At 37.6% G+C, this 14,682-nt stretch overlaps 1 pseudogene across 1 annotated transcript; it reads left to right on the top strand.

Annotated features, from left to right (window-relative positions):
- The first annotated feature begins 2,527 nt into the window (after positions 1-2,527).
- LOC309802858 (centromere protein K-like) lies at positions 2,528-6,199 on the top strand (annotated as a pseudogene). Its single transcript has 4 exons — positions 2,528-2,830; positions 2,922-2,969; positions 3,775-3,878; positions 6,021-6,199. The product of its transcript is annotated as a centromere protein K-like (transcript).
- Positions 6,200-14,682: the final 8,483 nt, after the last annotated feature.

The raw sequence follows: 14,682 nt of genomic DNA, 5'->3' as shown, positions 1-14,682 counted from the left end.
TTTGCTCTCCCTTCTCTTTCCATGTTTGTGAGGCAGGTCTTTTGCTTTTTGGCAATGCCTCTGATGTGTTCAGTTTCGTTGTCTGTGAACTTCCATCAAATCCCTCTATTTCCAAACCACAGGCTTACCCCTGAGCCCCAACCCAATTATTGCCTTTCCTAAGAATCTCTTCCTGATCACCCTCCACTAGGCTCCTAAACACCAGGCACTTAGCTCATTGTCCTCTCGTAGACAGCAGGTTGTCTGATTGTTTGCCCTGTCTCTTTTCCAAACTAGCTCCCCACAAGAGTCATAGCTGTTTTGCCAACAATTCCACAAATGGGCTGACAAAAAGTAAACGTTCAATCAACATTATGGAATCATTGACTCTTACTGCTGGGAGGCACAGTATAATTAACAAAGAAGAAGACTGAAATAAACTAGAAACCATTTAGTGTATCTGGCATCATTGCTAGTATAGACAGGGGCTTAGGAGAGGAGGGCCAACAGGCAAAACTAAAAAACAGAAGCAATGGCTCTGTGGTGGTAAATGGTGGGCTGAGGAGAGTGCCATAATGGTTGCAACTTGCCACTGGGGCTTCCTGGCAGTACACAGGATATGGAGCCCCAGCCCTGAAGAAGAGACCCCTTACTGCTGGTAAGATAGGAAAGGGGCAGGGCACAACCTTTAAAAGAATGATAGCCGTTGAGAATATGACATAAACTGGTTAGAACCAACTAGGTCAAAGATGGTGGATGATTGACTTCCACTAGAACTTGAGTCTCAGTATATGCTCATTGTAATATATCAGCTAAAGGACACACCCACAGGCACCATGACAGTTCTGAGGCCAATGACTGTAAAAGACCAAAAAGCAGGTGGTAGCCCAATTCCTAGAAATCCCCACCCCTAGTTGGAATAATCCTCCCATTCATTAGCCTATGAAATTACCCACCCCTGCAGAAACTGACAACCCTGTATCCTAGTGCTTCTCCCCTTCTGAGATGGCCCACACTCTATGGAGTATGTATCTCCCTAAATAAACCTTCTTTCATCTTACTATGGCTTGCTCTTTAATTCTTTCCTGTGTGAAGCCAAGAACCCACACTCGGTGGCTATCCCAGGGACTTGGATGTGACCTGGGATGTTACCATTCTCTCTGGCCCCACTTTCTTTCCTGCAACACTCGGGAACTGGATACTGCAACTTAGAATAAGAAGTATATATTTGGTCCCTCTTTCTGGCACAGAGCTCCTAAAACCCTTGGAATTTCTGGTGCTGAGACTGAAAAAGATATCTTTTGTTATGTTAATAAGGTGACCTTGGAAGGTAGGGAAGGGTGGGGGCTGGCTTGGTTGCCAAGATAACCAACTGATAAGAGAGCTGGAACTTTCAGTCCCATCCCCAGACCTCTGAGGAGGGGAGAGGGGCTGAAATTAAAATCAATCTCCAGTGGCCAATGATTTAATCAATCATGCCTATATAATGAAGACTCCAAAAAGAAACGAAAGGATGGGGTTTCTAAAATTTCCTGGTTTGTGAACTAGAACGCTTCCATACGCCACAGTGCTGGACCCAAACTCCATGGGGATAGAAGTTCCTTTGTTCAGGACCTTACTCTAGGTATCTGTTCCTATCGCTGCTGATTCCTAACTTTTAATATCCTTTGCAATAAACTGATAATCTAGTGAGTAAATTGGTTTCCTAAGTCCTGTGAGCCATTCTAGCAAATTAATTGAACCCAAGGAGGGGATCGTAGGAACCTCTGATTTTTAGCCAGTTGATCAGAGACACAGGTGAAAACCTAAACTTGTGATTGATATTTGAAGCAGAAGGGAGCAGTTCTGTGGGACTGAGTCCTTAACCTGTGGAATCTGATGCTATCACTGGATAGATAATATCAGAATTGAGTTGAATTGCAGGACACCTAGAGAATTGCTTGGTGGTATGGGGGAAAACTTCCTATGTGCTGGAATTGGGAATTGCAGAAACCTTAATACCCAAAGTCCAGCCAGGCCTCAAGTGCCACTCTTATCTAGCTCCTACACCAATGACAGCTCCAGAAACCCACCTGTTAAGAGGGAAAGACAAAGTGGTAGGGAACTGAGGAAACTGATTAACTTGAGAGCTTCCCTTCAAGTACTCCTTTATTCTCTAGCACATTCTCTGAATAGAGTGATAAAGAAACTCATGCACAGATAGTATAAGGAAGGGGTCCCCAACCTCCCGCTGTTAGGAACCAGGCCACACAACAGGACGAGAATGGTGGGTGAGCCAGCGAAGCTTCATCTGCTGCTCCCCATCTCTCACATTACCGCCTGAACCATCCTGAACCATCCTCCTCACCACCCCGGTCTGTGGAAAAACTGTCTTCCATGAAACCAGTCCCTGGTGCCAAAATGCTGGGGACCACTGGTTTAAGGGATTGCCCAAGGTCCCAACACTTTTAAAATTATCATAAGGCTAAGAAAATCATAAGCGCGAGTCACTGAATCAGCAAGATACAGACTGTACTACAGATGTGGAAGACACTGGAGATATTGAAGAAGAACTTACCAAAGAAGGTGAAGAAATATGAAATGATATGGAAGAATGTCAGAATAAAACATTGCTTGCTGGAACTGAGACATTCACTGATTCAAATGCTCAGTTATCAGTAATTATGTCGGTGAAATGTTTGACCACCATTGGAATTAGTCAGTGGCAGAAAGGAACTCCTAAATTAATCCCACTGAATGAAGATGTTCTGGTAACATTAGGAAAAGAAGAGTTCCAAAAATTAAGACATGATCTAGAAATGGTACTGTCTAGAATGGTAATGTCAAAGAATGAAAAGATAAAGAAAAAATAGTGGCTGGATGAACAGCAACAGATACTGAAATCTCTTAATATAGTAAACAATGAAACATCACATAGTGACATTTTTTTCTGAATTGTGAACCTTTAATAAGCTGAAAACAAAAATGCTTAATATAAAAGAATTAAGGGTGTGGAGAAAAGAGAACCCTCTCACACTGTTGGTGGGAATGTAAATTGATACAGCCACTATGGAGAACAGTATGGAGGTTCCTTAAAAAACTAAAAATAGAACTATCATATGACCCAGCAATCCCATTACTGGGCATATACCCTGAGAAAACCATAATTCAAAATGAGTCATGTAGCACAATGTTCATTGCATCACTATTTACAATAGCCAGGACATGGAAGCAACCTAAGTGTTCATTGACAGATGAATGGGTAAAGAAGATGTGGCACATATATACAATGGAATATTACTCAGCCATAAAAAGAAACGAAATTTAGATATTTGTAGTGAGGTGGATGGACCTAGAGTCAGTCATACAGAGTGAAGTAAGTCAGAAAGAGAAAAAATATACCATACGCTAACACACATATATATAGAATCTTAAAAAAAAAAAAAAAAAAAAAGGTTCTGATGAACCTAGGGGCAGGACAGGAATAAAGATGCAGACATAGAGAATGGACTTGAGGACACGGGGAGGGGGAATGGTAAGCTGGGATGAAGTGAGAGAGTAGCACTGACATATATACACTACCAAATGTAAAATAGATAGCTAGTGGGAAGCAGCCACATAGCACAGGGAGATCAGCTCAGTGCTTTGTGACCACTTAGAGGGGTGGGATAGGGAGGGTGGGAGGGAGACACAAGAGGGAGGGGATATGGGGATATATGTATACATATAGCTGATTCACTTTATTATACAGCAGAAACTAACACAACATTGTAAAGCAATTATACTCCAATAAAGATGTTTAAAAAAATAATTTAGGGAGAAACTCTTGATTACCTTGGGTGAGTTTTGAGAAGACCATTTTCCTGTAACTGATAGAAAATTGAAAAAGAAAAACATTGTCTATTCTTGCCTCCTTTGCTGTAGATTAATTGAGCATAAGCACCTGGGTTTAATTCTGGGCTTTCTATTCTGTTCCATTGACCTATGTGTCTGTTTTTATGCCAGTACCATACCGTTTGATTACCGTAGCTTTGTGTATAGCCTGAAGTCAAGAAGCCTGATTCTTCCAAAACTGTCCTTTCTCAAAATTGCTTTGGCTAGTTGGGGTCTTTTGTGTTTCCATATAAATTTTAAAATTATTTGTTCTAGTTCTGTAAAAAATACCCATGGCATTTTTTTTTTTTTTTTGTGGTACATGGGCCTCTCACTGTTGTGGCCTCTCCCGTTGTGGAGCACAGGCTCCGGATGCTCAGGCTCAGTGGCCATGGCTCACAGGCCCAGCCACTCTGTGGCATGTGGGATCTTCCCGGACCAGGGCACGAACCCATGTCCCCTGCATCGGCAGGTGGACTCTCAACCACTGAGCCACCAGGGAAGCCCCCATGGCATTTAAAAAATATATATATTAATTTATTTATTTGGCTGTGCCAGGCCTTAGTTGCAGCAGGAAGAATCTTCACTGTGGCGTGCTGGATTCTTAGTTGTGGCATGCGGGATCATTTTAGTTGCAGCATGCAGGCCCTTAGTTGTGGCATGTGGGATCTAGTTCCCTGACCAGGGATTGAACCTGGCCCCCCTGCATTGAAAGCATGGAGTCTTAACTGCTGGACCACCAGGGAAGTCCCACCCATGGTATTTTGATAGGGATTTCATTGAATCTGTAGATTTCCTTCAGTAATGTGGTCATTTTAACAATATTGATTCTTCCAGTCCAATCACACAGTATATCTTTCCATGTTTGTGCTGTCTTCAATTTCTTTCATCAGTGCCTTATAGTTTTCCAAGTACAGATATGTTGATCCCTTAGGTAGGCTTATTTTTAGGTATTTTATTCTTTTTGATGTGATGGTAAACGGGACTGCTTCCTTAATTTCTCCTTCTGATTAAAAAATGGGCAGAAGACCTGAATAGACAATTTTCCAAAGAGGACATACAGATGGCGAACAGGCACATGAGAAGATGCTCAACATGGCTAATCATCAGGGAAATGCACGTCAAAAGGTATCACCTCATAGCTGTCAGAATGGCTACCGTCAGAAATAGCACAAATAAGGGAGTTCCCTGGTGGCCTAGTGGTTAGGATTTGGCTGTTTCACTGCAGAGGTCTGGGTTCAGTCCCTTGTTGCGGAACAATCCTTCATGCCATGTGGTGCAGCTAAAATACAAAAAAAAAAAAAACAAAAACAAAACAAAAAAAACCCACAAATAAAAAATGTTAGCCAGGACTTGAAAAAGAAAACCCTCATACAATGCCAGTATGAATGTAAATTGGTACAGCCACTGTGAAAAACAGTTTGGAGGTTTCTCAAAAAAACCTAAAAATAGTACTAACATATGTCCCAGCAATTCCACTCCGGGGTATATATCCATAAAAAAACAAAAACACTAATTATAAAAGATACATGCACTGCAATGTTCATAGCAGCATTACTTAAAACAGTCAAGATATAGAAGCAACCTAAGTGTCCATCAACAAATGAATGGATAAAGTGGCTGAGTAATATTCCATTGTATGTATATATGGAACATATATTTTGTTCCATATATACATGGACAAGAACAAAATTTTACCATTTGCAGCAACATGGATAGACTTGGAGAGTATTATGCTAAGTCAAATAAGACAGAGAAAGACAAATACTGTATGATATCACTTATATGTGGAACCTAAAAAGTACAATGTTAGTGAATATAACAACAACAAGAAAAAGCAGCAGACTCACAGATACAGAGAACAAACTAGTGGTTACCAGTGAGGAAAATGAAGGGCGGAGAGGCAATATAGGAGTATCGGATTAAGAGGCACAAACTATTATTGATAAAATAAGCTACAATGATATATTGCACAACACAGGGAATAGAGCCAATATTTTATAACCATAAATAAGGCATAACATTTAAAAACTGTGAATCACTATACTGTACACCTGTAACATACAGTATTATACAGCAAATATACTTCAAAAAATTTTTGAAAATAAATTAATTAAAAAGAAATTAAAAATGATAAAAATATGGAGAAAAAAAGAAAAACATTAAAAAATCAACTGCATAACTGATAGCATTACATGAAATGTTAGAGATTCATATAAATAGATTATTTGATGTCCCACATGATCCATATGTCAAAATTAGTGATTACTTTTGGCCACCTTATAATGAACTGCTATTACTTAAAGGAATTGCCTTGAAACATCTAGAAGATTCAATCCAAATAAGATTAGAATTCTTCTATGAGTAAAAAGATGGTCTTTTTTTTTCCCACACAGTACTTAAAGAATCCTTTTTGTTATTCAAAGATAACAGAAACACTGAAGACTACTTGAATGGAGAACATAAAATCAAAGCACTTCATCTTTCTTTTATTCTTAAAATGGCATATGCTGCAATCTTATTCATTTTAATATAGTCCTCTTTCATTCAAGTCAGTGTTTTAGTGTTTTAAACTATATGAACAAGAATGAAAGTGAAAAATATTCTAGACCTAATCATTACAAAACATTTAATGTACCTTACTTCATGCAATACTCTTTAAAAGTTCTTTGTTAATTTATGATATTGCTAATGTAATATTTTCCATTTAAATTTTATGACAATTTCTTTTACGTATTTTGACATCCATTTGATGCTTAACTCATTCATTTAGGAATTATAATGGACAGACCATTTTATTTGAAGATGGTTCTAAAATTAAAGTAGTATCTGATACAGAAGATAGCAAAACTTTAAAATATTTATCAAATCTGTTTCATGTATACTGCCTTAGTTTTAGATTTGTTTAAAAAATGGAATATAAAATACTAATGGATAGAGTTAGCATGAAAACTAATGGATAAACATAAACTTTCATAAAATGAAAACTATTTTAATGTTTATTATATACCACATGATATTATATATTAAACTACTCTTGATTTTGTTAATTATTACCAACAAAATTGTGTTCATAAAATTGTATTAATCCTTTTCTGGACTTTTCTGTAATTCTTTTCTGTGACTTTTCTGTAAATAAAACACTCTAATTTAAAAACAAAAACAGGGAATTCCCTGGGAGTCCAGTGGTTAGGACTCAGTGCTTTCACCGCAGGGGCCTGGGTTCAGTCCCCAGTCAGAGAACTAAGATCCCACAAGCCACGTGGCACAGCCAATAGATAGATAGACAGATAAATTAATTAATTAATTTAAAAACTAAGAAACAAAGTGGAAGCAAAACTAATTGTGAAGTTCCTGGTAATCAAAGACTATGCAATTGTAATTAAAATAACTAAAAATACATTTTAAAAAATTAGCTTGTAGCAATGTACTTTCAATTACAAAACAGCTTTTAAAAATGTTAAAACTCAGTTCCACTAATGTATAACTATAACAAGACATAGATTCATAGATTCATGAAGATAGTAATCTATCTTCTAAGAATTTAAACTAAGGACATGGGCACAATAAAAGAAAAATATTTATGCATAAAATATCCTTCCCTCTCTTTCATAAAGCAATATAATTTTCCATTCCACCAAGGAAAGTTTAAAAACCAGTAAGTCACCTATTCAACATTTACTCAGAGACCTCCTTACTCAGAACCCCAAAGTTCAATCTTAAAGAAGTAGGTTTTTCATTCTCTTCTTTAGGCAAACTTGAAATTTGTTTTCTTTACTTGAAAAATATGATTTTTCTCCTGTTGCAGATTCTTATACTGACAGAAAAATCACTGCTTGAACCCAGACCTCGTGTTCACTATCCAACAGAAAAAGAAATGTTGGACATAGCTTGGAAGAAAATGTCAAAATGACTTTCATAGGAAACTGTGTGGCAGCATCAAGGAAGGTTGGCTGGGACTCAGCCCAGGGTCTGAGGCTTCTTCTGCCACGCAAGGCTCAGGCAAATAGGCTGCCACCATCGCGAGGGTGGTACAGGGTCCCTGCAGCTGCCCCTGAGCCAAGGTCACTCGAGGCTCTGGGTGCCTACAATTATTCCTCTTCCTCTTGGATCAAGCCCTTCTCACTTTCCAGAAGACTGTTTTCATTTTCTGTGACATTTTCAAAGCCTGATATTAAATCTTTGATGCATGCATTGTGCTCCTCCAGCCTGACAACCAGTGGGAGGGAAGGGGAATGGAGAAGAGGAAAGGAAGGGGAGAAAGAGGAGGAGAGAAGACAACACTGGGAGAGAGGGTTGTCAATGTGGAAGGAGGTGATACAAATAGGGAATGGAAGAAGGCAAGGAAAAATCCTGTGGGACTGAATTGGGATTGAACACATTATAAATACTTGAAAAAAATACACAACCCCATACAGAGTTTTATATGTTTATATATACTTATATACAACTACGTATAGTTATATATACTATATATAGTTATAGTTATATACATAGCTATGTCTATATATCTGAAATGACCTAAAAGCAATAATCTATTAGTAGTACTGAGACTTTAGCTTCTAAATACCTTTCCACATTGTAAGAAATGAGTGGGGGGCAAGATGGGAGGATGGGGGAGAAAAGTCCTTTCTTATAGAATGTCAACTACAAAATACTGAAGGAATGATGTAGTTATAAAACATCATTTTGGACTATGATAGTAAAAAGTTGTTTCTTGCAAACCAAAAAGGCATCATGATTGCAACTTAAATAAAGCTTGACAACTTTTTTTTTTTAATAATTACAAGACAAAAATTTAATGAAAATTAGTCAGTGGGTATGTAATAATCCAAAGGGCTAAACAGTTACATGGAACTGTATTAGAAATTTAAAATAGAAGTAAATGAAGTAACTGTTACATGTTATCATCATCTGATTCATCTTCTTCCTTCAAAGATTCCTTGGCATATTTCTCTGCCAAGGTAACACAGTCTTGAAGACACTTCAGACAGACCTACACAGAGGGCATTCTATAAAATACCTGGCTTGTATGCTTCAAAAATAATAACCACATGAAAATCAAAGAAGGCTAGGGAACCATTCCAGATTAAAGATAATCTTAAAAAGGCATGGCAGCTTGATTAGATCTATAGTCCTAAACTAGATTTGTAACAGAAAAAAAAAATGCTATAAAGAAAATTATTAGGATAGCTGAAGAAACTGGAATATAGACTGTAGATTAAAGAATTGCATAAATGTTAAAGTTCCTGAATTAATAACTGTACTGTGGGTATATAAATGTACATCCCTGTTCTTAGGAAGAATATATGCATACGTGGCATGATGTCTGCAACAGTCTCTCAAATTGGCCAGAACAAACAAAAAAGTTTACACATAGTGGGAAAGGGGGACATGACAAATGAAATGTGGCAAAATATTTAAAATTAGTGAATCTGGGTAAAGGGTAAATTAGAGTTCTTAATAATATTCTTGTAATTTCTATAATTTTAAGGTTGTTTCCAAATAAAAGTAAAATAAAAATAGTATGATTAGAGTATACCCATGTATTTAATACATGTGTTGCCCAAGTGAGTACTTACACCCATTTGTTTAAAAAAATTTAAATACGTAGAATATGTATGTATTAGTTATGTAAGTATAAAAGTATTTGTACTGTATAAAAGGTTTTTCTATTGTGAGAAAAAGTTAGGTTCTGAAACAAGTATAGATATTTAGATTTATACTTTTTGAGTACTCATAGAACAGATCTACCTAATTCTCTTAACTCTAAGGATATTCCAATAATTCAGCCAGTTCCTGATGCTTATTATTTTTATGAATATTTAAGTGGTTCCTTATCTAATTATGCTATTTTTATGTATTTGAATAGCTAATATGTTCACATAGTTTAAAAAGATCAAATGTGAGACTTTCCTGGTGGTCCAGTGGGTAAGACTCCATGCTCCCAATGCAGGGGGCCCAGGTTCGATCCCTGGTTGGGGAACTAGATCCCTCAAGCATGAGCAACTAAGAAGTCCGCATGCCGCAACAAGACCCGTTGCAGCCAAAATAAATAAATAAATATTTTTTAAAAAAATCAAATGCACAAAACGACATACAGTGATAAGTCTGCTTTTAACCTCTGATGACCATATATCTCTATCTGCCTCGTAAAGACTCAGTTTACAACCGTTATCCTGGAATGATTATGAATAGCCCCTTCTTTCAGAAGTATGTTAGTTTGGATGATACTTAGATCCCTGTTCCTTTACCAGCCTGCCACACCAAGACTTACATCAACACCTGTGTTACCAGTGTCTGTGTACACTCCTAGAGGAATTTTACTCATATATAAGTTTACATAAATTTTATCTTTTTAAATTTTAAACAAATGGGTATACCCATGCTATTATTTAACTTTCATTTTGAAACAATCTTAACACATGGAAATTGCAAGAGTATTAAAAAGAATTCTTATTTACTCTTTACCCAGATTCACTAATTTTAAATATTTTGCCACATTTGGTTTATCATGCTGAGGCACCATTACTTTCACGTGGATTACAGTTTCTAGCCCCACTCCTCTCTCAAACGTCCTTCTAAATGATTTGGAAAAATTAATACAGAAAGGAAGACTCCAAGAGTACAATATTGGAAGTTTCATGGAGTACATTTGCAGAAATGGTAGCAGAGGAAAGGGGATGTGGAGCCAGTAGAGTGTGGAAGGTACACAAGGGGAGCTAGCAATCCTAATTTTGAGAATCGAAGAATTACAAAATCTGTAGGCATACAGATACTTCTTCTGTGATTTACATAAAACACTGGAAAATGTCTTTCTCCCAAGAGCCCTTTATAGACAAATAACTAACATGTGTACCATATGCTTAGAGGCATAGATGAAAAGAAAAAAGAGGTTGAAATTTTAGCTTTTCCTGCCTCAATCCTGAATAACTTCAGTATAAGCTTTCATACACAGAATCCTGTTTAAGTCAACCAAGAAAATAATCATATGAATTTTGCCATTATTGTTCTCACAGTCTAATAAAGAGATAGGTGGAACTAATGGAATTTGTATTTAAGTAGCCAGAAAATCACCATAACTAAACCAGAGGCCTCAATCCTCACCAAAACCTCCTGCTGGACATGTAGGTATCTAATAACAATTGTCATTTGTCAGTTTTCACATTGCTAAGTGAACGTGTCTGGTTTACTCTTACATTTAAGTGCTAGGGTTTAAGGATACACATATTTAGATATTCATGGCAGCAGTGTTGGTGAAAACTGCAGACTTCATATGACCCAAACAATAGTCAGGTATAGAAGGGGCACATCTACTGTGGGATATAGATATAATGGTATCATTCATACATATATACATATATTTAACATTACTATGTACACACAAATATTCATAAGTATATATGTATATATACACATCTATACATATATAGTGGTATGAGATATAGGTATAGTGGTGATAGATACAGATGGATAATGATAGAATACTATCTGGAGATGAAAATGAACAACTGTAGTTACAAATAAATGGATGAACACTGAAAACATAATATTAAGTGAAAAAAGACAAAATATATACAGTTAAGAGCAGGCAAAACTATATCAACTGTATTCCTATAGCTTAAATATGTAATCACAAGGGATAAAATTATAAAGAACAGCATGGAGGATTTACCTCTGTTGGAAGAGGAGGTCAAGATTGGGAAGGGATACACAGTAATTTTAGGAGAGTCATGCATCTTCTATTTCTTCACTTGCGTGTAGGCCTGAATAAGGCACTTAGCCTCTTTGTATGACTTTTTTTGTTTTTTTGGCCGCACTGTGCGGCTTGTGGGATCTTAGTTCCCCAACCAGGGATTGAACCCAGGCCCGCTGCAGTGGAAGTGGAGTCCCAACCACTGGACCGCCAGGGAATTACCTGTATGACATTTTTATCATCTGTAAAATGGAATATTCCATGGCGAGCAAGAACAAGTGACCAATACAGAACAAGTACTCAATAGATGTTGGCTGGTACTGGGTCCATTCACATCCTCTGTTGTACTCAAACCCCAATAATCCTAGGTTCTGCTCAAAAGTGCAACGGTTTTAATGTGCCAAGGAGGACCACTGTGAGTTGGTCTGGATGGCTGTGCCTACCTTCTTATCAGCCTTGGTCACTTGACCAGAAAATGGAAGCAGGTTCTGAGTTCTAACATGATCACAGGCCAAGGGCTGAACATACATGTCTTTTACCAAGCCCTGGGTTACTCACTTCCCTAGGAGTTCAGCTCATCTCTCTGGCTGGAGCCCCTTAACTACAGGATGACTTGGAAAAACTGATCCTGCACATCATCTGTATTACAATTAAACCCCATGCTTTAGGATTCTGCATCACTGTTGCTTACCTTAATAATCAGTCGGGCTCTCCTTAGACTAATAGAAGGAAGACTCTTCTTGAGTGCAAACAGAAAATGATTCCCAGCTTACTCTGCAGCAACATTCTCCGGGAGGGTCTACAACTCCTTCAGGACATGCGTTTTCCAAGCATATTAAAGCATGCACCTGTTTCCTTACTGATTCCTGAGTAAGCCTCAGGTCAAACTCAGTTCACCTGCTTGATGTCAAGTTTCTTAAACCTGGGTGCTTCAGAATCCTTCACAAATACAACTTGCAGTGCTAGTTCCGGTTCCACTGGCTTTGAGTCAGATCCAGTCATGCATGAAGGTGATCCTGTCAGAAGAGCCTTGCACGGTTGGGATATCATAACCATCTTTGGATATACACCACTCCCAGAACTTGTGAGTTTCCCCACCAGGCAAATCATGGGATGTCTCTGCCCTGTCAGTTAGAAGGTGTCCTGAGGTAGAAAGAGAAGATACTATACCTCTAGGGCTTTACATCCCTGTCTATTTGAAAGGGTCCCACACCTGGGTAACTCTCCAAACCAAATCTTAAACAGCAGCTGACTTAGAACATAACTACAAAGCATTAGCCATCCAAATGCTCTCTGGGCTTAACTCTGCTTCTGGGACTTGAGATTTGGGAGGCAGTTTAAGTCTGGTGATCATAGGATTCACCAGAGAGCTTGTTACCCTGGGGGTTGTGATTCAGTAAGCCTGGGGTGGGAGCTGAAATCTGCATTCCTAACAAGATCCCAGGTGATGTCAATGCTGTTCGTTCACAAACCTCACTTTGAGTAACAAAGGTCTAGCATATTGCTTAAGGGCTTACTTGCCAGGGAGACAGATGTAGATAGACTCCTAATTTTAACTAAACTGCTGTGGGATCTTGAACAAGTCCTTTGCCTCCAGAGTTGGGTTTATGACTAAAACCCCTCCCCCCTTTGCCTTAAGAAAGTTTGAGTATGTAAAGCATACTCATTTTTTTCAATAGAAATGCCATAATTTATTCTTTTGTTTAAAAAAGGCATCCTTATGTAAAAAAAAGTCTTCTAAGAAGAAATATATTGTTTCAGGTCATAAATAATCAGCAAACATACAACTGCTGACAACAACAAAAACTGACACTGGTGTTTTCCATTAGTGTTGAAAACAAACCTGCTTAGGATATATTTACAGGATATTACAGTACTCAACCACAAAAACTGAGATATTTGGGTATTCTAGGGGTAGACACTGATATTTGTAAAGGCAGAACACCTACATAAAAATAAAAAATAAATAAAGTATATTTTCACACATGTGTTGTCATAACAGTAATACTGGTAGGTATGTTAAGCACAAAAGGTTTCTTCAAAATACAAGGACAAGCAAAAAGAAACTGGCTTACATGCTGAGTCCAATATTAAACTGGGCTTCAGCTCTGCACTCTGACTTGGTGCACTTTAGTGATTTTCTCCTCCCCAAGTTAGTGAACCCCAGTCCCACTGTTTGAACTATTACTTCTCTCAAAGTGTGGTCCTCAGATCAAACCTGGCACTTGTTAGAAATGTGAATCCTCAGGCCCCAAACCAGACCAAGTGAATTAGAAAAACCTGGGTGGGGGTTTGCACTCTGTTTTAACAAGCTCTCAGTTGATGCTGATGCACACTCAAGTGGGGAAATCACTGCCTTGCCAGAGATACAGAAGACTCAAGCAGAACCACAGGGGGAAAAAAAAAAAAAAAAAAGCAAATATCTAAAAATGAGGAAAGGGCTAAACTGTGTGATTAAATTTTAAGTGAAATGATGATTGCTTTAGCAATATGAAATATGTTTCTAAGATTAAGAAAAGTTTTCTAAGCATCCATAACAAATAGAGGAGGTGATGGACTAGACAGGGTGTGCATGCAAGTGGATGGTAATCAGTGAGAGGCTAGAGATATGTAAGATTTCTACTTACATAAGAGAAAGTACCACCCATGACTGGAAAAAGGGGCAGCAAAATATCCAGAGGAAATTCAGCTTCATTTTGCTGAAGTTGAGAATTACAAAGAGAAAATCTATCAGTTCATTCAAAATACAAGTGTATAAATCTGAAAGTATGTAAAAATGTGCTTTGTGTTCATTGGAAAGGGGAGATACAGATAGGAGGAAACTATAGAAGTTCAATTTCCTCCATTCTTTCTCTCTCTGTCACACACACACACGAAAGTGAAACTATATAATGATCTGCAAAACCTGTATGATCTTTAAAGGTAAAGCAAATGATACTGTGGCAATTTTCTTTAAGAAGCTCTTGTCTCTGCTGTATGTATGCAGGAATACTTCCTTAGAAAAGTGACTGGTAGAATCAGAAGAAAACTCTGAATACTTCTTTTTCTTTTAAATAAAAGGAGTCTCATTAAAATAAAAAACAAAAGAATGAACTCAACCATCAAGTTTACCGAAATACATTTAAAACATTTGTCATATATTAAAAACAGCACAA

This window comes from Mesoplodon mirus (genome assembly GCF_964341445.2).
Source record: "Mesoplodon mirus genome assembly, chromosome: 4".
Classification (NCBI taxonomy): domain Eukaryota; kingdom Metazoa; phylum Chordata; class Mammalia; order Artiodactyla; family Ziphiidae; genus Mesoplodon; species Mesoplodon mirus.
This window is presented reverse-complemented; position numbering and strand designations above follow the sequence as displayed.